Source organism: Chelonia mydas, chromosome 26, assembly GCF_015237465.2.
Source record: "Chelonia mydas isolate rCheMyd1 chromosome 26, rCheMyd1.pri.v2, whole genome shotgun sequence".
NCBI lineage: Eukaryota > Metazoa > Chordata > Testudines > Cheloniidae > Chelonia > Chelonia mydas.
The window spans coordinates 12,782,637-12,803,852 of NC_057859.1; the positions used below are offsets into that span (position 1 = coordinate 12,782,637).

The 21,216-nt window shown below is 48.6% G+C and overlaps 1 protein-coding gene across 6 annotated transcripts in view; it reads right to left on the bottom strand.

Moving 5' to 3' along the window:
- LOC102946719 (STAM binding protein) overlaps window positions 1-21,216 on the bottom strand; it is a 49,847-nt gene that overhangs the window by 4,085 nt on the left and 24,546 nt on the right. For 2 of the 6 annotated variants that reach the window (XR_006287514.1, XR_006287513.1), the window contains exon 13: window positions 19,293-21,062. The exons of 2 other annotated variants lie outside the window; for them this stretch is intronic. The gene's annotated coding sequence lies outside the window, so the exon portion shown is untranslated. Of the gene's footprint in view, window positions 1-19,292; window positions 21,066-21,216 lie in introns of those variants that run through there. 2 more of the 6 variants (XR_006287512.1, XR_006287511.1) reach the window with 1 other exon arrangement.

Below are 21,216 nucleotides of genomic sequence, written 5' to 3' on the forward strand. Positions count from 1 at the left end.
ATTGGCTCTTAATTCCTCAGCTTCCTAGCAGCATCAGTGGGGTAAACATGACCCCCCCCTCCCCGCTTAACTGCAGCAGTAACATTGATCTATTCCTCCAGCACACTGGAAGACAGAGGGCTAGATGCTGATTTCATTTACACAGGTGCCAGTCTAGAGTAAGCCTAATAGCTTCTTTGGAAACCAGCATCAGACTCTAGCCTTCATTCCTGAGGTTAACTTCTCCACTTTGAACAGCCCTATAAACTATGGTTTCTCCCTGGAGGATATTGCAATTCCCCTTCAAGACAAATTCCCTGTTATAAGAGACTGCAAAGGCATGAAAGCAGGTATCAGCTCTCTGAGAAACACAGGCAATTTTCCTTTTATCCAGTTTGCAACAGTCCCTGATGTCCATCATTCTTTATCAGTATGAATCAGAGTCTGAGACAAACCACACTGGGGCTCCAGTAAACACAAACATTAGCCTACATCACAGGCTTTCCCAAAAATGGAAATAGTTTTCCCAACTCCTGGTTTGCAGAAGGCCACTCCCAACATTTCGCTTCCTGTCTGGAGACAACGTGGAGGAGCTCCTACAATGAGATGCAGCCCAGAGGCGGGGGGACAAAGCTGTCAGCATTTACCACTGAGCCGTGTCAATTTCAGTTCCCACTGAAGACAACAGAGCATTATTAAGAACAAGTGGCCAATAAGAAACAGGTGAAACTGATCAACTCAAATGATCTGTTGTATGGATAAGATTAATAACTTTCCTTCCCCACAACTGAGAGCCCCGTTCTTCAGCCCCACCCACCAAGTTCGGGTTTTCCTGTGTCACACAAGTCTGTCTCATCAAGGGGGCTCAGCACCTTGCAGGATGGGGCTCTGCAGCCTGTCTTTTCATCTGTTTGTAAGTGCCATGCACACAGGCTGTAAACAATGCACCGTAACAGCAGCCCACTTTGCTGCTCTGTTAACTTTCCTACTGGAAAGCCCGAACTGTAACAACATGAGCGTGCAAATCACAGCAGCCCAAAACGTAGATGCAGCCTGGCTTCTCCAGGCATTCTAGGAAAATTGCAGCAGTCAAAGTCTTTCCTGCTTGAAAGCTGCAGAGACTAAAAGATTATGCTGCATCCCAGAGTTTCTCTCTGTCTGTCTTTACATGATGCATATTTAAAAGGATCAAAGAAAGAGACCATGCAGAGGCTTCCCCTTTTGCTGCTACAGCCTCCTCGCCAGTCCCCCCAAAAGGCACACGCTGGGAACAATTTGCAGGTGCAGGCACAGCCCGTGACTTAAACGATTAAGACAACAGTATTCTTGTAGGATTCCCATCTCGCCCCTAGATGGACCTTCTGAACCTTAGCAAGGCTTGTGATAGCAAAGAGAGAATAGATCTTTTGCAGTACTCACCAAGTACACAAGAGTTCCTTTCCTCTGGGACTGCGTTCTGATGTGCCTTTGGTATAAATACCAGTCAGACTATGAAACCTCAGAGGCGGATCCTCCTTAAACAGAGCCCCTAAAAAGGCTAACTGATGGTGTGTTAGCCATATGGCCATATAAGGTGTTTTATTTCATTATACTGACCTCGGACTCATGGTAGAACCAAGCACAGTTAATTATTATAAGAAAAATGTATGCAAGAGTATTTGGGAGGCAACACCCCCTTAGTGAATCTGTTCCTTTTATGCTACACTTTGATAAACAAGTTCGACACAAGTCCTTATAAGCTACATTCAAAAAGGAAGTGGAGTCACCTACAATTCCTGGAGAGAGAAGGATACCAAGAATGGCATTAGGGCCTCGGCCGTCTGGCCTGTGGGTCTCGCTCTCTCTTCAAAATTCAGAGTAAAGGAGGAATGCCGGAGAAGAGGAAGTATTACATTGAAAGCAATGATTGGAATTTGGTGTGGTCTGCAGCTCTTTGACAGGTCTGGCTATTTATTTGGTTATTTAAAACTAGGGGTGTGAGCCAGCAGTTAAAAAACAATGTGAATCCAGAGTCACTCCAGATTTACAGTGGTGGACAGTGACTTAGGGCCTGATCCTGGAATAAGATTGCAGCACATGCATGAAGCTCCATTGATGACACCGAGGCTCTGCCCACCCTGAGCCTATTGCAGGATCGAGTCTTTATCAGGGTGGAAGTGAACAGAATTTGGCCCACCTGTGTGGTGCAAATCCAGAGCACCTCCACGGACTTCAGAATCGCGCCTCTGGTTTTACACTGGTAGAAAAGAGCTGGATGTGGCCCAGAGTCTGAATTACATACCAGCATGTCAGCACCATTGTCACATTATTCTCCCTTCTATTAGGGCTGTCAACTTAATTCCAGCATTCTGCTATTGCGTCCCACCCATCCTAGAGTTATTGCACTAAAGTCACTGGATTGCCTCCAGGTTTACACCAGCGGCACACGAGAGCAGAGCAGAGACAGACCCGCCAATCCCGCAGAACGGCCCCGATCCCGCTGCCGTTGACACCAGCAGTAAAGCTCCCCATGACGTCAGCAGAAGCACGTCCAGTATGGTGGCTGTAGTGGGACAGATGCTCAGTTGGTGTACGCCGGAAGCCCAACTCCAGTGAAGTCATGGGGCTAGGCAGACATGTACCACCTGGGATCTGTCCTGAGATTTAGCAGGATGTTAAAGAACAAAATACCCCCCCTGCCAGTCAAACAGGCCTAATCCTACGAACTCTCACGCCTTGAGTGTGCCACGCTCAGCACTCGCAACTTCCCTGGGCCTACTTGTGTACTTGCCTAATCCACGAGAACACAGGAGTAGCACATCTAGGCAAAGAACAAGAGAACAAGCAGTTACAGGGGTGTTGAACATGCATGTGCAATGAATAGGCATCAGATTTCAGACCCAAGTCCAGTATATGGGGGGTCCCATTGACTTTAATGGCAATTCTGCATCTAAGAGGCTGGAAAAATCACAATAGCACCCAGCTGAGGATCAGGGTCCATTGTGCTCGACACTGTACAAACGTGTAGTAAAAAGACAGTCCCTGCTGGAGAGATCTTGCAACCTAGGGTTACGGGAGGACAAGGCCGATGGATGAAATAGACAAACCCGGGTGCCAATGGTGAATTGGGATTATTAAACAGCATTAGTAACAGATTTAGTTTACTCAAACCAGATGGAAATGACAGGGCTCAGATCCCAGTGCTGGGTCTCCAGGGCAGACACACAAATGTACATCAATAGCAGAGTCCTCCTAGCTGGAAAATTCAGCTTCCCCATCACTCAAATGACAACAGCCCATTAACTGGCATGCTGAACGACGCATTCGGCTTCTCTCTTTTTGCCTCCCCCCAGAGTAGATTTTCTATCATCTACTTATAAAGCGCACACGGGTATGTCTCTTTCTAGCATTATAAGGTGCTCTCCTATAGCCTGTGGGTGACGCCGCCTGCTGAGAGAGACAGCTGGGCAACACTTACATGGGACTCCAAAACAAATGAGAGTCATTTATAAATATGAAGGGATCTCACCTCTGTCACTTTGTAATAGGGGACTGCGGTGAACTGGCTAATACATACCATTGGCTGCTGCTGGACTGATTCAGAATGGCTCAGTTGTGTTGACACTGGCCCCATACTGCTAAAAGCTAAGTGGAGAGTCTCCTTTAGCTCACAATGGTAGGAGTCAGAAGATCTAAGGTCCATAGCACGAGCTCCAAATAGATACGAGAGGCTTTCACACATCACAGCGATGAAGGTCCCATGCCCTTAAACACTAACTCAACATTTCTTGGAAAGTGGATTTATTATAGCGCCCAGGCAAGGAAATTTACTATTTCAAGCCCCTTGCCGCAGCTTCTGCTGCACTGGAATGTCTGTTGTCCCGCCGGCTGCCTCTCTGAATAAAAAAATGCTACGGCCCCACGCACCATCTCGGATCTGACCATTGCATAGCTCCCAGGGCCCGTTCAGTAGAAGAATGGGGTAGTTCTAAGTACCTCAGAGTACTTCCTGCCATGGTTTCGGCACAAGGTGGGGCCACCTTGCAGTCTTCTGATTTCTCAAGCCCTTGAGCCAAGCCTCCTTGAATCCTGCAAGCGCTGGATGCTTTCAGCTGTAGTTCAAGGGCATTGTGACTTGTAGCTCCACCAGACAGACATATAGACAGCTCCATAGGGGAGGGAATCTCTTTTATTGGACCAACTTCTATGGGTGAGAGAGACACGCTTTCAAGCCACCCGGCACCCTTCTTCAGGGCTGGGAAAGGCAGACGCTGGTCCAAGAAAAGGGATGACCTCCCCCAGCTTGTCTCGCTAATATCCTGGGACCGACACGGCCACAAGCTACACTGCATGAAGCTCCAGTGATGGTTAGGTGAGCATCAGGAGCTTCCACAAAGTGTTTGTCCACGCCACCCTTCTGTCGCCATCTTCACTTCCTAACGGACTGCTAGTCCATGGTATCTGATGTCCTCCTTCAGGCAACGGCTAATGCTGGATTCCTCTGATGACAGCATGAATCTCCCTTAAATAGAGTTCACTTTGCCGATGCCACGGGAGTCATTTCTCCATGAGCCCGGCTGCTGATCATTAGCATCTGCTGGAGCAGCTGGACTGATAAAGCCTTGGCATTTGGTTGTAGCTGGTGTCATTGAAGAGGTGTTTCTTGTTTGCACAGGCCCAAGCTGTGAGATCCTTTTAAACTGAGTGTTTCCCAGGCAAAATCCTATTGACGTCAATGGGAATTTGCCAGAGCAAACACCATCGGCATGATTCCGAACTCGCTTATACCGGGGGATGCCAGGGGAATTCCACTGCTGCAAAACCAGCTCAAGTGAGGGAAGAATCAGTTGTCCAGCCACAAGCGAATGAGGACCACAACAACCAGTGTGTCGTCTCCTCCTGGAACCCAAAGACTTAAATGCCCAGGGTGATTCCCATCTTACCTGCGCTAAGTTTTAGTCTGTGGCCGCAAAAGAGCCAACATCTTGACTTAACAAGACCTGGCTCTTACATTGTCCTCTTCATCAAAGCACTTTATAAACGGGCTCAATATCGTTACCCCCATCTTACAGATAGGGGAAACTGAGGCACAGGGCAGCGAAGTGACTTGTCCACGGTCAGCAGCCAAGCTGGGAACAGAACCCAGGTCTCCTGAGACGCAGCCCATTGCTCTATCCACTAGGGATGACTGCAGCTTGCTGCAAACAGGAGGGAGGGTGCTCACAGAGACCCAAAGTAAGGAATGCTGACTGGCAAATCAGTGAATGTGCTTAATCGATCCTGCCCGTTACCTGGGAAGGAAGGGGGTGCATCTTGAGGGGAAGAACAGGGGATGGAGCCATCTTGCAAATGACTTTGAATAGTTTTGTCCTGGATGCAAATGACCCCACTAGTAGGTCTGACATCACACCAGCTTCTAGGCCTAGCTGCAAGCATTGGATCACCCACTGGAGAGCTGGGAATCTCCCTTTCCAGTCATATAAAGTTCCCATTTTTAATCCCTGTCGTTCTGAAAGAGATCAGATTTAAAGCCCTCATTGGCCTGGGACCAAACATGGCCCTGGCTTGGGCCGGCCCGCAGTGGAACGGTTTCGGTGGCAGATGGGATGGAACGGGAAAGAAAGCATTTTGGATTCTTTGGAGCTGCTCAGAGATCTGGCAGCTCAGAAGGAGTTCTAGGGGAAGCCGCTTACTTGGTTGAATGTAGACGAGACGGTGCTTTGAGATCCTTGGAAGAAAGGCACCCGTGGAAGGAAAATGTTATTTTCTATTATAAATAGCTCCGTGTCCAGGAAGTGTTGATGGTGGCCATGTAAACGTTGACACTAATTATTCTCTGCCAGAAGAGGAGTCAAGTTAATTGCCACAGTCAAAATATTTCCACACAAAGAGAGCTTGCTTTTAAATCACAGGAGCTGCCGCATATGCCCAGTGACGCTAGTTCAGAGGATCTGAAACTAATTGGAACGCAGGGCAGCTGGTGTAATAAATAACACAGCACTCCGACCGACGGGCAACGTAGGGGAACATGCTGCCTTTGTGAAGTACTTAATAAGCTGGCAGCTAGATTCTACGCTATTCATGAAAGTGAAAGGGGAGGCAGTGTGGCCTACTGGATAACGTTATGGCTTGGCAATCAGGAGACCTGGATTCTATTCCTGGTCTACTCAGTGACCTAGGCAAGTCACAGCCTCTCTTCGTGCCTCAGTTTCCCCACACGTAAAATGGGGGTTATACAAGAGCTAGGTTATTAATAGGACATAAAAAAAGCCAGGCTCAGGGAGCAGCTGGCTCAGGGGATTGGCCCCAGAGCTTGTCATTTCTAGGTTAGTGATTGAACTCCATCCAAACCACTGGGTGTTCAGTGTCCTGTGTGAAACAAAGGGTGGGGTTTTTTTGCAACAGGGGGAGGGGAAGAGTCTCAATCCAGATCATGGCAGACAAGTGACCCATCACCAAACACTAGCAGAGCTATAATGAGTATGCTGGTAGCACCGAGGTGCCCTGGTCATGGATCAGGCCACCAGAGTGCTAGGCGCGGTACAACCACAGAACCGGCCCTGCCCCCAAGAGCTCACAGCCTAGGAGATGCCCCCTTCTGCTGCCAGTCTCAGGAGAAATACCACGGCCTGAACTCCCCGGTCCTCCCCAGAATGGATCCCTCCAAGGTGGAAGGAGGTATGTGAGCAGAGCCCTGTTATGGGGATGGATAAGGAACCGAGTCTCTAGCGCTGACAAGTTTCAGAGTAGCAGCCGTGTTAGTCTGTATCCGCAAAAAGAAAAGGAGGACTTGTGGCACCTTAGAGACTAACCAATTTATTTGAGCATAAGCTTTCGTGAGCTACAGCTCACTTCATCGGATGCATGCAGTGGAAAATACAGTGGGGAGATTTTATATACACAGAGAACATGAAACAATGGGAACGAGAGTGATCAGGTAAGGTGAGCTATTATCAGCAGAGGCGGGGGGGGAGGGGCGGGGGCGGAAATAATAATCAAGGTGGGCCATTTCCAGCAGTTGACAAGAACATCTGAGGAACAGTGGGGGGGGGGAGAGAGAGAAACATGGGGAAATAGTTTTACTTTGTGTAATGACACATCCACTCCCAGTCTCTATTCAAGCCTAAGTTAATTGAGTCCAGTTTGCAAATTAATTCCAATTCAGCAGTCTCTCGTTGGAGTCTGTTTCTGAAGGTTTTTTGTTGAAGAATTGCCACTTTTAGGTCTGTAATCGAGTGACCAAAGAGATTGAAGTATTCTCTGACTGGTTTTTTAATGTTATAATTCTTGACGTCTGATTTATGTCCATTTATATCTCTACGTAAAAGAATAAATGGACACAAATCAGACTTACCTGATCACTCTTGTTACAGTGTGTATGTTAACACTCATTGTTTCATGTTCTCTGTGTATATAAAATCTCCCCACTGTATTTTCCACTGCATGCATCCAATGAAGTGAGCTGTAGCTCACAAAAGCTTATGCTCAGATAAATTTGTTAGTCTCTAAGGTGCCACAAGTACTCCTTTTCTTTCAGTGCTGACAATGTGACACCTTTCCTGAGCACTAAAGGCTCCTACCCACAAGGTGTCGGGTGCCCCCTAAAGATCCTGGGAATCTAGGGGCTGCCACAGTGGGGATTGAATTGGGGACCTCCCGAGCCAGAAGCACATGCTAGGTAACCAAGGCTGCATTGCACAGGGGTCTAATAACACCTATCCTCTAGGGAATCAGTAACACAGGCTCACCAGTGAGCTACACAGCCTCTTCTCCTCGCTGGCATCTAGGGCGCTCAGCATCTGGCAGGATCAGACCCTGGGCACACATGAACTAAGAAAATCCCCTGAGCAGGAGCAAGTCATAGACTCGTAAAACTGGAAGGGACAGTGTCACAACAGATACCTCCCCAGACCTGCTCCCCAGCCCTGCTTCCCCCCCTCCCCACCTGCATGTGGCACAAAGGAAGCCCTCGAGAGCAGCCAGCTCCCTGCCGCAGCTGGTCATCAAAGGGGACCTGCAAGCCAGCAGAGGCGCCAGTACCTTCCCGTCTATGCAGGCGCGTGGCCTGCCAAGCCAGCCGAGGTTACGGTTGTGACACCTCTCTCCTGATCTCCTTCCTCCCCTTTGCCTTGCAGAGCACCGAGTACTCCAGCTGCTGGAGGAGCTCTTGGCAAGCTCATAATGAAGCCCCACGGCCTTCACGGAGCCGGCACGAGATCCAACCAGATGCGGAGAAATTCCCCGCTGCCTTTTTAAGGGAAACGTGCCTGTTGCACAGGAGAGAGGAGGGACCCTGCTTGTGAGTGCAGCAGGGCGAGAGAGAGAGAAAGATCGCCGGGAGGGCAGGGTGCAGCACATCCAGGGAGAAAGCAGGAGCTCCCAGCGAGGAAAGGCAGCTGCTGGCACTCAGGAAAACAACATTTGTCTTTGATTAACAAACAGTCCCAGCCGTTTTCAAACACTGACAGTCAAGGGAAGGCAGCTGTGAGCCCGGTTTACAGATTGGGAAACTGAGGTATGGGAAGGACAGAGCCCAACTCCCCCCCCCGCCCCCAAAAGCAACCACTGATGTCAGATGTTTGGATTTTGGGGAGCCTGGCTTGTGACCCCTCGGGCCTGATTCTCAAGTGCTGAGCACCAGTGACTCCAGTCAGCGTCGAGGGGAGTGGCAGGTGCTCGGCACCACGGGACATGAGACTCGGGGGCCTGGTGTGGGGCACCCCACGTCTATTGCGGGGTCCAAAAAAATCAGTGGCCTCTTCTGAAAGTTTGGCTCTAAGTGACTTTCCCGAGGGCACAGGGGTGGGAGGGGGGAAATAAACTTCAAAGGCAGGAGAAGCAGGGCTGAGTTTTGGCTCTGAGTGGCACTTGCTGTCTTCTGCCCTACGTTTAGCCCACACCCAGCCCCCTGAGATGTGATCTAGCTAGTGGTGACTGGTCTAGAGCTGGAGCGTGCTCAGCCTTGGCTAACGCGCTTGCCTTTAGAACTAAAGGTCACAGGTTCAATCCCTGCTGGTCTAGCCAAACCAAATAGCCCAGCTTACACCGTTGTGCAGAGGTGGGCAAACTATGGCCCGCGGGACCGTCCTACTCTGCCCCTGAGCTCCCGGCCAGGGAGGTTAGCCCTTGTCCCCAGCCCTGCAGCCTCAGCACGATGCGCCGCCAGTGCTCTGGCCCACCGCTCCTGCCAGGCAGCGCGTCGTCGTGGTGGGTTGGATAAGGGGCAAGAGGTCCCGGGGGGGAGTCAGGGGACCGGGGGGGGATTGGATGGGGCAGAGGTTCGGGGGGGGGCAGTCAGGGGACAGGGAGTGGGGGGGGGTTGGATAGGGGCCGGGGTCCCGGGGGGTGGTGAGGGGCCGGAGTCCCGGGAGCAGGTGGTCAGGGGACAAGGAGCATTGGATGGGTCAGGGATTCTGAGGGAGGTGGGAAGGGGGAGGGGGCAGATGGGGGTCGGGGGCCAGGCTCTTTGGGGAGGCATAACCTTCCCTACCCAGCCCTCCATACAGTTTTGCATCCCGATGTGGTCCTCGGGCCAAAAAGTTCGCCCACCCCTGCCCTAGTGAGTCTGAAAGAATCCTCTCTCGATATCCACTAGCTACTAGAGACAGCCGTTTCCAGCCTGTAGCACCAGTATGGGACTATTTCTTTGCAGCTGCTCCCTGGAGCAGCCCCACCAGTCATCCTGACCTGGGCTGAGCAACTGACAAGTAAAACTCGACTAAAAAAAAAAAAAATCGGTACCAAGCTCCAAGGAACCTAGTGAGATTCCTGGGATAACCTGCCCATTAGTCCTCTTGGTCTAGCAGACAGGGGCTCTGGCCTGGAAGTCAGGAGACTCAGAGACTTTAAGGCCAGAAGAGACCATCATGATCATCTGTCTGATCTGCACATCACAGGCCACAGAACCTCGCCCACCCACACCTGTAACAGACCCCGAACCTGCAGAGTCACTGATGCACGGCGAGGCTTTCAGCAAAACTCTCTGCCTGTGAGCACCTTCTCTGTTCAGACCGTAAGCTCTCTGGGGTAGGGGCTGCTTATCACTATGTACAGCGCCAAGCGCAATGGGGCCCCAGCCAGGCACCTGTGGCTGCTGCAATACAAACAACAAACAGCAGCTTTGTTGTTACTGTTGGCAAAGCCCGAGGCGCAGGCTGGGATGTGAGCCCTTTTCTCCACTTTCCCGGCACTGAAGGAGCAGCAGAGCTGGCTAGACCGAGGGCGGAACAGAGCGGAGCAGGATCTGGGGCTGTGCCAACCGCGCGTGGAATGCTAGCCCCGAGGATCACAAAAGGTCCAGCCAACGTTCATTAGAGCCTCACCCACTGCCTGGAAGATCAGTGCTAATTACATCCAGTTCGCCAAGCAGGGAGGTGATCAGCAACCTGCCGATATTTACCCAGTGAGTCAAGAGCAGAACAAGAACCCAGGAGTCCTCGCTCCCAGTCTGCCCACCTCTAACCACAAGAGCCACACGTCCCTCCCAGCCTCAGAAACCCAAAGATCTGACTCTTAGGCTCCCTTTTCCCTCCCCAGAGCTGGAAATAGAACCCAGGAGTCCTGGTTCCCAGCTCTCTGCTGCCCCTACAGAAGAGTTCATTACACTTGTAATTCTCTAGCCCGGTTACATGTCAAAATATGCCCTAGCTAGCACCAAATTTCTCCCCTGCTCCCTTACTGCGTTGCACACCACACCTCACCTGCGTGCCCAGAGCCACGCCAGAGGCTAAGGCGAGTCCCAAAAGGAGGAGGAATTCAGGGCAGTCGCTCTGCTCCACAAGAGCTAGTCTAAACAGAGAGACGCACAAACGATCGCATCTCCCCGCGGAGCCCCCGTGCCTGTGTGAATCCCAGCAGCCCATGAGGTCTCCCTGAAAACTGAAGGCTTCCCCCAACCCCAGCTAGGCCCTGAGAGACACAGACACTGCAAGAGAGTCCTGTCCTGCAATTAAAGGCTGCTTGGAGAAACTGCCGCCCAGTCACTGATGCCAGGTTTACACTGAACAGCATCCAAAGATGAGGTCACAGAGGCAGAGGGTTGCCATATATGACATTACCGGGAGGGTAAAAAGAAAAAGCTTTTAACAGAAGGCAGCAGCTGTGCACATGCGTCGCACAGCTGGACACTGCTCTACGCCCAAGGTGGGGGATTTAGGAGTCTTCAATGCTAGTGGACCTGCTTTCCCCCCCTACTTGATTCACAGAGGATGTGAGCCTATTCCAGGCCCAACTAGGGTGCTTTAGCCCAAGCTGTAGCAGCTCATGTGCGTAGCTTTGGAGGGCCCCGGTTTGATCCCCGTATGGCATCCAGGGCGCACTCTTTAGGGAAAGCCTGGCATAAAGAGACGCATTGCAGAGAAAGGGCTGGATCGTGCCCAGAAGGGGAGCTGGGTTTAGAGATCAACAGCCAGGTTTTTCCCAAAGAGCTTGGCCACACTGGGTGCATTTGGGAGTGCTGAGGCATTCTGAAAGCGGCCCATCAGCATCACCGTGGGGGCTGCTCACTTTTGTAAAAAAGAAATCTGGCCCTTACTAATGGGAGCTGAGCCCTTTTGCAAACCTGGTGCTTGATTGTGGCTGCTGAGACCTTGAAAACCTGCCCTAGGGAGGCTCTTGCTAGGAGAGCATCCAAAACCACCAGAGCCCGTTGTGTAGCCTGCTAGTTTCTCCCAGGGTTAGGCAAGGCTTGATGCCCAGTGGTGCTGAGTGACCAGAGCTACTCCCAGATTCAGCGGGGGTTGCAGATGCTCAGTACCTCTGAAGAAGTGGGAGTGTGCTAATAAAGTTTGCGGATGATACAAAGCTGGGAGGCATTGCCAATTTAGAGAGAGACCGGGATATCATACAGGAAGATCTGGATGACCTTGTAAACTGGAGTAATAATAATAGGATGAAATTTAATAGTGAGAAGTGTAAGGTCATGCATTTAGGGATTAATAACAAGAATTTTAGTTATAAGCTGGGGACGCATCAATTAGAAGTAACGGAGGAGGAGAAGGACCTTGGAGTATTGGTTGATCATAGGATGATTTTGAGCCTCCAAAGTGATATGGCCATGAAAAAAGCTAATGCAGTTTTGGGATGCATCAGGCGAGGTATTTCCAGTAGAGATAAGGAGGTTTTAGTACCGTTATACAAGGCACTGGTGAGACCTCACCTGGAATACTGTGTGCAGTTCTGGTCTCCCATGTTTAAGAAGGATGAATTCAAACTGGAACAGGTACAGAGAAGGGCTACTAGGATGATCCGAGGAATGGAAAACCTGTCTTATGAAAGGAGACTCAAGGAGCTTGGCTTGTTTAGCCTAACCAAAAGAAGGTTGAGAGGAGATACGATTGCTCTCTATAAATATATCAGAGGGATAAATACCGGAGAGGGAGAGAAATTATTTAAGCTCAGTACCAATATGGACACAAGAACAAATGGATATAAACTGATCATTGGGAAGTTTAGACTTGAAATTAGATGAAGATCTCTAACCATCAGAGGAGTGAAGTTTTGGAATAGCCTTCCAAGGGAAGCAGTGGGGGCAAAAGACCTATCTGGCTTTAAGATTAAACTCGATAAGTTTATGGAGGAGATGGTATGATGGGATAACATGATTTTGATAATTAATTGATCTTTAAATATTCATGGTAAATAGGCCCAATGGCCTGTGATGGGATTTTAAATGGGGTGGGATCTGAGTTACTACAGAGAATTCTTTCCTGGGTATCTGGCTGGTGAATCTTGCCCATATGCTCAGGGTTCAGCTGATCGCCATATTTGGGGTCGGGAAGGAATTTTCCTCCAGGGCAGATTGGAAGAGGCCCTGGAGGTTTTTCGCCTTCCTCTGTAGCATGGAGCACGGGTCACTTGCTGGAGGATTCTCTGCTCCTTGAAGTCTTTAAACCACGATTTGAGGACTTCAATAGCTCAGACATAGGTGAGAGGTTTTTCGCAGGAGTGGGTGGGTGCGATTCTGTGGCCTGCATTGTGCAGGAGGTCAGACTAGATGATCATAATGGTCCCTTCTGACCTTAATATCTGTGAATCTATAAGTCCGGTCACTAGTGACCACACCACTGTGTAAACTATCCTGAGGCTGCAACACTGTGGGAAGTTGAAAGGCAGCCCATGGATCTCTGCTAGGGTCACTCGTTCCGCTCCCCATTCATTCTCCCCTGTGCTGAGAAGCACTTGTGTGGGGGGGGGGAAATCTGTGGAAGAGGGGCATGGCCTTTACCTCTGCAACCCGCGCCTTCCCCGAGGATATCGGGGGAGGGAAGGCAGAAGGTGGGTTTGATTCATTCACACCTTGAGATCAACATTCCCTCTCATTTTTGACAGGCTGTATGCACAAAAAATTTCTTCTGTGCAAATTGTTGTGCTTCTGTGCAAATGTTTGTGCACGCGGTGTTTCACCGTGTGTGCAGCGTTTAGGATCTGTGTGCGCACGCACATGCCCACAGCATAGAGGGAATAGTCCTCGAGATATGAAATCCCTGAAGGGTTTCTTGCATCCCTCCTCTACCATGAAACAGCTGCTAGACGTACCTGGAGAGAGTCTATACCCCGATACCAATGTACCACACAATCTAACGTATTCACCCTCACAACATCCCTTTGTTTAGACTCCTTGGGACACGGACTGTCTTTTTGTTCTGTGCTGGGCCACGCCTCAGGCTCCCAAGTGCGTCGGTAATACAGATATTACCCCTACTTAACAGAGGGGGGATTGAGACGCAGAGACTTGTCCAAAGTCACAGAGGAAGGCTTTCAGAGGAGACATTCAACCCAGATCTCCTGAGTGCGCTAATCACTAGACCACCAGCTGGGAAGACTCCGGGCTTGGAAGCAGTCTGGTAAGTCCTATGGTGCTCCCAGGTAGAAGGGGTTCAGAGCTGCAAGTTTCAGGCTGTGACACACACAAGGAAAAGCCCCAGCTGGTTTTGAGGTTCTAAAAAACAGTGCAAGTAAACATCAAAGCCATTAGCCACCTCCTCACCTGGGGCTTAGGCATGGCCTCCACTTGATGCCAAATATGGACCGAACACTCTTGCTTTCCATTGTTAGCCACTCCTACAGCGGCTACCTTCCCCCAGCAGCGGGATGGTAGCAAAGATCTGACAGCACTCCAAAAAGGCTTGCGGGAAAGTCAAACGAATGCAATGGCTAGTCTACACGCCCATTTGAGTGATGTTGCAAGCCAGATTTAAATGGCTGGAGAGTATCCATGTTCAAATGTGCACCTGGTTACTAAATTAGACTGGGGCAACTTGACCTCCTCTGTAAAATGCTTTGATATCTACTGATGAAAAGTGCTATAGCAGAGCAAGGTGGTGATATCATCGTGTGTGTAGACACAATATGAGAACTGGAGCTCAGAGGCTACAGGAGGTAGTGTCCCGAAGTCACACGCTAAACTCTCTGTGAGGGTTTAGAGCATGCACTAATAACAGTCTCTGAAGAGACATTATGGATGACAATTTCCTAACTCAAACAAGTGTTGCAGCCAACATGGGGGAAATCCTTTAACAGATCTTGTTTTAAAGATACAGCACAAATAATTACAGAACTAAAAATTAATGGTACTTAGGTACAAGTAATAGTGACATGATCCCATTTATTATGTGAAAGCATAGTAATAAGTAATTAAGACAGTAATATATATTTCTGGTGTTTTAACAGGGCCAATTTCATAAAGCTGAAAACAATTATGAGCCAAATCAGCTGGGAGGAAGAATTTAATCAGAAAAATGTGAATAATTGGGAAGCATTTAAGAACACCTTACCAGATGCCCCAAAAGCCATAAACCCACAGTTGAGGAAGAAGGCCGTACTAGATAAAAAAACGACCCGGTTTAGAGGGGAAGTAAAGGCAACTATACAAAAATTAAAAAAGTACACAAGCAAACAGAAGAAAGGGGAAGTTGATAATAATGAATATAAATAAAAAGTTAGGAATTGTAGAAAATTGATAAGGGAAGCAAAGGGACACAAGAAGAAATCTATGGTCAGCACAGTTAAGGACAATAAGGAGAAGTTTTAAAAATATATTAGGAACAAAAAGAATCCTAACAATGCAGCAGTATTGGTCCACTACTAGGTGAAAATGTTAGAATTATCAATAATAATGCAGAAAAGGCAGAAGTGTTAAATAAATATTTCTGTTCTGAATGGGGGGGGGAAATGACACTCATTATATGATAACACTCTTTCCATTCCACTAGTATCTCAGGAGGATGTTAAAGTTAGATATTTTTAAATCAGCTGGTCCAGATAACTTGCATTGAAGAGTTTTAAAAGAGCATGCTAAGGAGCTTGCTGGACTGTTAATGTTGATTTTCAATAAAAATTGCAGCACAGGGGAAGTTCCAGAAGACTAATGAAAGAATGTCATGCCAATTTTTAGAAAGAGTAAACGGGATGACCCAGATAATCATAGAAATGTCACCCTGACATCAATCCCAGGCAAAATAATGGAGCACTGATATGGGATTTGATGAATAAAGAATTAAAGGAGGATAATGTAATTAATGCCAATCGACATGGGTTTATGGAAAATAGATCCTGTCAAACTAGCTCAATTTTTTTTTTAATAAGATTACAAGTTTGGTGGATAACGGTATTGATGTAACATACTTAGACTTCTGTAAGGCATTTGATTTGGTACTGCATGACATTTTGATTAAAAAACTAGAATTATATAAAATTAACATGGCACACATTAAATGGATTAAAAACTGGCTAACTGACAGGTCTCAAAATGTTACTGTAAATGAGGAATTGTCATCGAGTGGGTGTGTTTCCTGTGGGGTCCATCAGTGATTGTTTCTTGGCCAGATGCTATTTAACATTTTTATCAGTAACCTGGAAGAAAACATTAAATCACCACCAATAAAGTTTGGATAGGACACAAACTTTGGGGGAGTGGTAAATAATGAAGAGGACTGATCACTGACGCAGAGCCATCTGGATCACTCGGTAAACTGGAGCTAAGCAAACAATGTAGGCCTTATACTTTCAGGATGGGTGACTTTATCCTGGAAAACTGTGACTGAAAAAGATTTGGGGGTTGTGGTGGATAATCAGCTGAACGTGAGCTCCCCGTGTGGCGCTGTAGCCAAATGAGCCAATGTGATCCTGGGATGCAAAAACATAGGAACCTCGAATAGGAGCAGAGAGGGTATTTCACATCTGTATTTGGCACTGGTGCAACTGCTTCTGGAATACTGTCTCCAGTTCTGGTGCCCACAATTCAAGAAGGATGTGGATAAATTGGAGAAAGTTTCATGAGAATGATTAAAGGATTAGAAAACCTGCCTTATAGCGATAAACTAAATAGATTGAGCTATTTGAGTGTAACAAAGAGAAGGTTAAGGGGCAACAATTACAGTCTATAAGTATCAACATAGGGAGCAAATATTTCATAATGGCCTCTTCAATCTAGCCAAGAAAAGTATAACATGAGCCAATGGCTGGAAGCTGAAGCTAGACAAATTCAGACTGGAAAAGAGATGTACATTTGAAATAGTGAGAATAATTAACCATTGGAACAATTTACCAAGGCTTGGGGTGGATTCTCTATTACCCACAATTTGTACATTAAGACGGGATGTTTTTCTAAAACCTCTGCACTAGGAATTATTGTGGGGACGTGCTCTGGCCGGTGCTATACAGGAGATCAGACTAGATTATCACAATGGTCCTTCTGATCTTGGAATCTACAAATCCCTGCCCCCAGAAGCTTCCCATCTACAAAGAAACAGGAAGTGTTCTTTTCAGTTGGGGGACTAAGCTGGAGAGAGTAAGTGACTTGCCCAAGATCAAGGCCCTGAGACCAGGGCCCCATTTGTGCGAGGTGCTGTAGAGAGATTGTATGTTCCATAGGGCAGGGACTATCTAAAGCAGTGATGCCCAAACTTTCCCTGTTGCGCCCTCCCCTTACCAGTCATGGAATCTGTCTGTGTCCCCCCATTACCGCACAGTTGGCTCAGCAAAAGAGCTTGGGGGAGGAGCTGGGGCTAGAGGTAGAACTGGCCTAGGGGCAGAGAGGGAATGAGGGCAGACCTGGGCTGGGTGCTGCTCCCTCCCTATCCCCACATGCAGAGACTGGTCTGGGCCCTGGCACGTGTCCCCCCGAACATTCTTCTGTGCCCCCCTAGAGGGGCACGGCCCACAGTTTGGGGACAACTTATCTAAAGAGACAAGAATGACAAAAGGCAGGAGGGGAAACAAGGACAGAAAATGAAGCCACCTGCCCAAGGTGACACAATCCATCAGTGGCAGAACCCGGAATAGAACCTAGGTGTCCCGAGCTCCCGTCTCCCGCCTTCGCCACCAGACCACATTACCAACCCGACAAGCTTTTTTCTTCCAAAAATGTTCTCCTCTCTGAAAGAGCTTCTTGTCTGTTAAAGGTTGGCTTTTTTCTTTTTTTAAGCCCACTTAAATCATAACCTTGAATAGCCCTGCCACTGAGTCTGGTCAAGTAGCTTAGCCTTCAGCCCACTGGGTCCTCAACCACTGGAGTTTTAGCAGAGACAGAGCTGGGATAGCTGAAGGCACAGGGCAGACTGCATCCCTCCCAGAGCAGTTCAGCATCTGAGAATTTCTCAGAGGAACTGGTGGAATTGTATTCCAGAACCTCGAGCTAGCAGGCAAGGAATAGGTTATGCAGGAAGCCGGGATTTCGGCGCATACTAGCAAGGAGGACCACAGTTTAGGCACATCCTTGCCTATTTGAGAGCAACCTTATAAGTCCCTAACAGGAAACAGAGACTAGTCACTGTGTGGGCCCAGGGTAGCAAAGATGTCTACTCTACCAAGTACCATTTAATCCTTAACAGGAGCTTTAACGCCTCCAAGACAGAATCTCTTGTTCAAAAATCCAACTCTGTACACTAAAGCACACGGCCCCGGAGCAGGGCTGTCCTAATAAGGAAACGGTCCACCGACGCAGCCAATCAAGCTCCCAGACTCACCCGCACTTGGCATCCTGCAGCCGCTGGAATGGAATCCAGGCAACTGACACAGAGCAGGCCTCCAGCAGGAGGATGCTACGAGGAATCCCAAATATCTCACTGCACGGGAGGCTCCTGAAGTCCGTAACTCGTCATTTTCCAGCTTCTCATCTTGCATGACAGAGCAATAAAGACACCACCTAGTATCGGGGTTAGCTGCAACCAGACGCACTGATGGTGCCTGCTACTGGGTTACAGCAGAGGCAACTGGACAGGGATCAGCTGGGAAGGTGGGCAAATGAAACATGGAGAAAGGAGAATGCTTTTCGATCTCAAAGACTACTTGCCCCATGCTAGGATATGGGGCAGCACCTCAATACATGGCCAAGACAGTAATGTACGGTGGGGGGAGGGGGGGGAAGGAATTTAAAGTAGCTGTGCATTCTGCGAAATGAAGCCAAATGAAAATTCTCGGGAAGGATGATCTTGTAGTTAACCGACAGCATTTGTGAGCCCCGGAAGGCAGTGTGGTTTAGTGGACAGAGCACTGGAGTGGCACTCAAGAGACCTGGGTTTTATTCCTGGCTCTGCCATAAGCTGGGTGACATCGGGAAAGTCACATCCTCTTTCCGTGCCTCACTTTCCCCATCTGTAAAACGGGGAGGATGATACTGGCTTGCTTTGTAAACTGTATTGAGATCTAGAGCCAGCTACCCCACAGACTGAGAGATACTTGGATAAATCACTGCCTCCGAGCCTGACCGCTGTCTCACAGCGAGGATAATCCATAAGTATTGGCAAATGGTCACATGATGGTGGGAGCTAATTATGTACTTAAACTGGTTCTATTAAATATTTAAGCTCCAATCGCATGTATGGACCAGTACAAAACAAACAATCTTTGCCCCAAATGCTCAGGGTTAAAGCTCAGCCCAGATCGGGATGTGTTATGTTTGACGATACAGACAGCAACCATGATACCGTCATTAATTGAGGTGGGGTAGAAGAGCCCTCAAGAACAAGAGTAATGTCTGCCTGTGCACGACTCTCCTCTAACACGCTGCGTCAACTCTGCCGCTCAAGACGGCAGCTGCCTTGAATGGACCGCGAGAAAATTACAGGTCCAGAAGCCACAGTCAACACCATCTCGGAGCTACACACGCCACAGGAAGGCCAGGCACAGTCCCAAATGAACAGAGCAGTGCGCTCAAAGCATGTTAAGATATGCCAAAGGCATAGTTTACCATGAAGCTGGGTGACCCTCTACCATGTCAAAAGTATGAACAACCCCAAGAGTTTAAAAAAAAAATAAAAAAAATCCCGTGTCAAGCCTCCCAAATCACTACCAAAACAAAACTAATTTTTAAGCCAAGGCATTAGCGTTCTCTATTTGCCTTCTGGTTTATAAGTCTTTGGGGTGGACTTGGGTCACATTTTCAAGCTCTTCACCCAAACCTTAAGAACTTAAAAAGACAAAACAAAAAAAATCAACCTTGCTAAAAAAAAAGAAAAAAAAGAAAGTGGAGATTCTTATATATTCCCCTGAGTCCAGGAGATGGGGCTCCAAGAGACACACCAAATATTGCAAGACTGTTAAAAATCACAAGCACTGCATCAATGCAGTTTGCCTTTCAGGCCAGAGGAAAGCAAGAATTCAGAGCAAAATGTTGGGTGACATGGACCGGGGACAGCTCCGCATTTCTGTAGGCCACAGGATAAATACAGCCGCTGAGAAAGGTAAGCGAACCCAAACTTGAGGTCAGTTCAAAGCTCTTTTCTTCAGGACTGGCCTTATCCTCGCAAAAGGATTCCAAACAAGAGCAAAGCAACTCAGAACATTTAGTGCCAGCCACCAAGGCTTTTCCAGCTTTCAGTAAAGCGGTATGAAAGAGGGCAGCTACTTCCTTGGCCGTCTCCCCTCATGGGACTGCCCCTCCGGGTCTTTCCTCAACCTTCCTCTTCCAAAGAGCATTCCTTTATATAGTCTCCAAGGTAGTCACGTGCTCGGTCAGCTGACTGCACCCTCACCTGTCCTGGCTGGAGACTAAACCCCCAGCAACATTCTATGCCCCTTGGAAGGTACATCTACGCTGCAAATCAGCTGCGTTTAACGTGGGTGCGCGATCTAGGGTTAAAACAGCAACAAAGATGCAACAACTTGGCTTTTAACTCAGGTTAGCAGCCCGAGTTCAACCCCAGGTTGCCCTGTAGGCTTTAACCCAGGCTGCTAACTAGAGTGAAAAGCCAAATTGAGTCACCGTGTCTTCACTGCTGTTGTACCCAGAGATAAGAACAGGCTCTTTTGCAGTGTAGACACACCCTTGACAGATGTGTTGGCTGCACCCCAGCTTAGAGGGCAGTGCCCTGTTAGAGTCCCGTCCCGCTCTAATGCGGCCATGTAGGAGTGGAAGGAGAGCGTTAACCTAGCACTTAGGGGTAGGGGGAGAGGACAGGTTACAGCAGTTGGGTCTCCAAAACTCAGCCACTATAAGAGGTCAGACCAGAGCACCATAATGGTCCCTTAGTTTACATCTCTCCACAACCAGATTAAGTTTGTCTCAGGTCAGACAGGCATTCAAATCGTTTTCGGGCAGTGAGGACAGCAGCACTGCAGACTCATCCCAGCTGTGGGTGTGTAAACCCAAAAGGAAACCCTCAGGGCTCAGAAAGAAGCAAAGATAGGGCCCCTCCATCCCCGGCTGATATCCCTTCCCCTCTTCAGTGGTTTTTTCAATACCTCCCCAAAGTTACTTTCCCATGGCAGCAGCTGTGGTGGTAGTTGTTGGGGGCAGAGAAGAGGTGAGGAGGTACCTATGAGATAACATCTCCCCAGAAGCCGAGCCACACTATGGACTGAAGATTTTGAAGCTGAATTTCAAAGGAGTCATTGTCATCTGACAGACACGGACAAGGTGGTGAAAATTCTCTGCAACACTTAGTATAAAATCCAATCCAAAAGGGAAGGACCAATTCTCCATTCGCTAGGACCCATCTCCACCTTGTAGATGATACATCTTTAATGTCATCCTAGCCATCTTCGGGATGGGGTCATCGCTAGGATCGAAGGGTCATATTCTGAACCCTTTACTTCCACTGGATAGTTCCTTACTCCACCAGTTGGTCTACTGAGGTCACTGGGACCACTCATGGAATCTAGGGCTACTAAACAAAGTAAGAGTAATAGAATCAGGCTCTAAACCGGTGGTTCTCAGCCAGGGGTCCGCAACCCCATGGGTGTCAGCGAGTAAGTTTCAGGGGGTCCGCCAAAATAAACCCGGCTTCAGCCCCAGGCAGCAGGGCTCGGGGAAGGAGC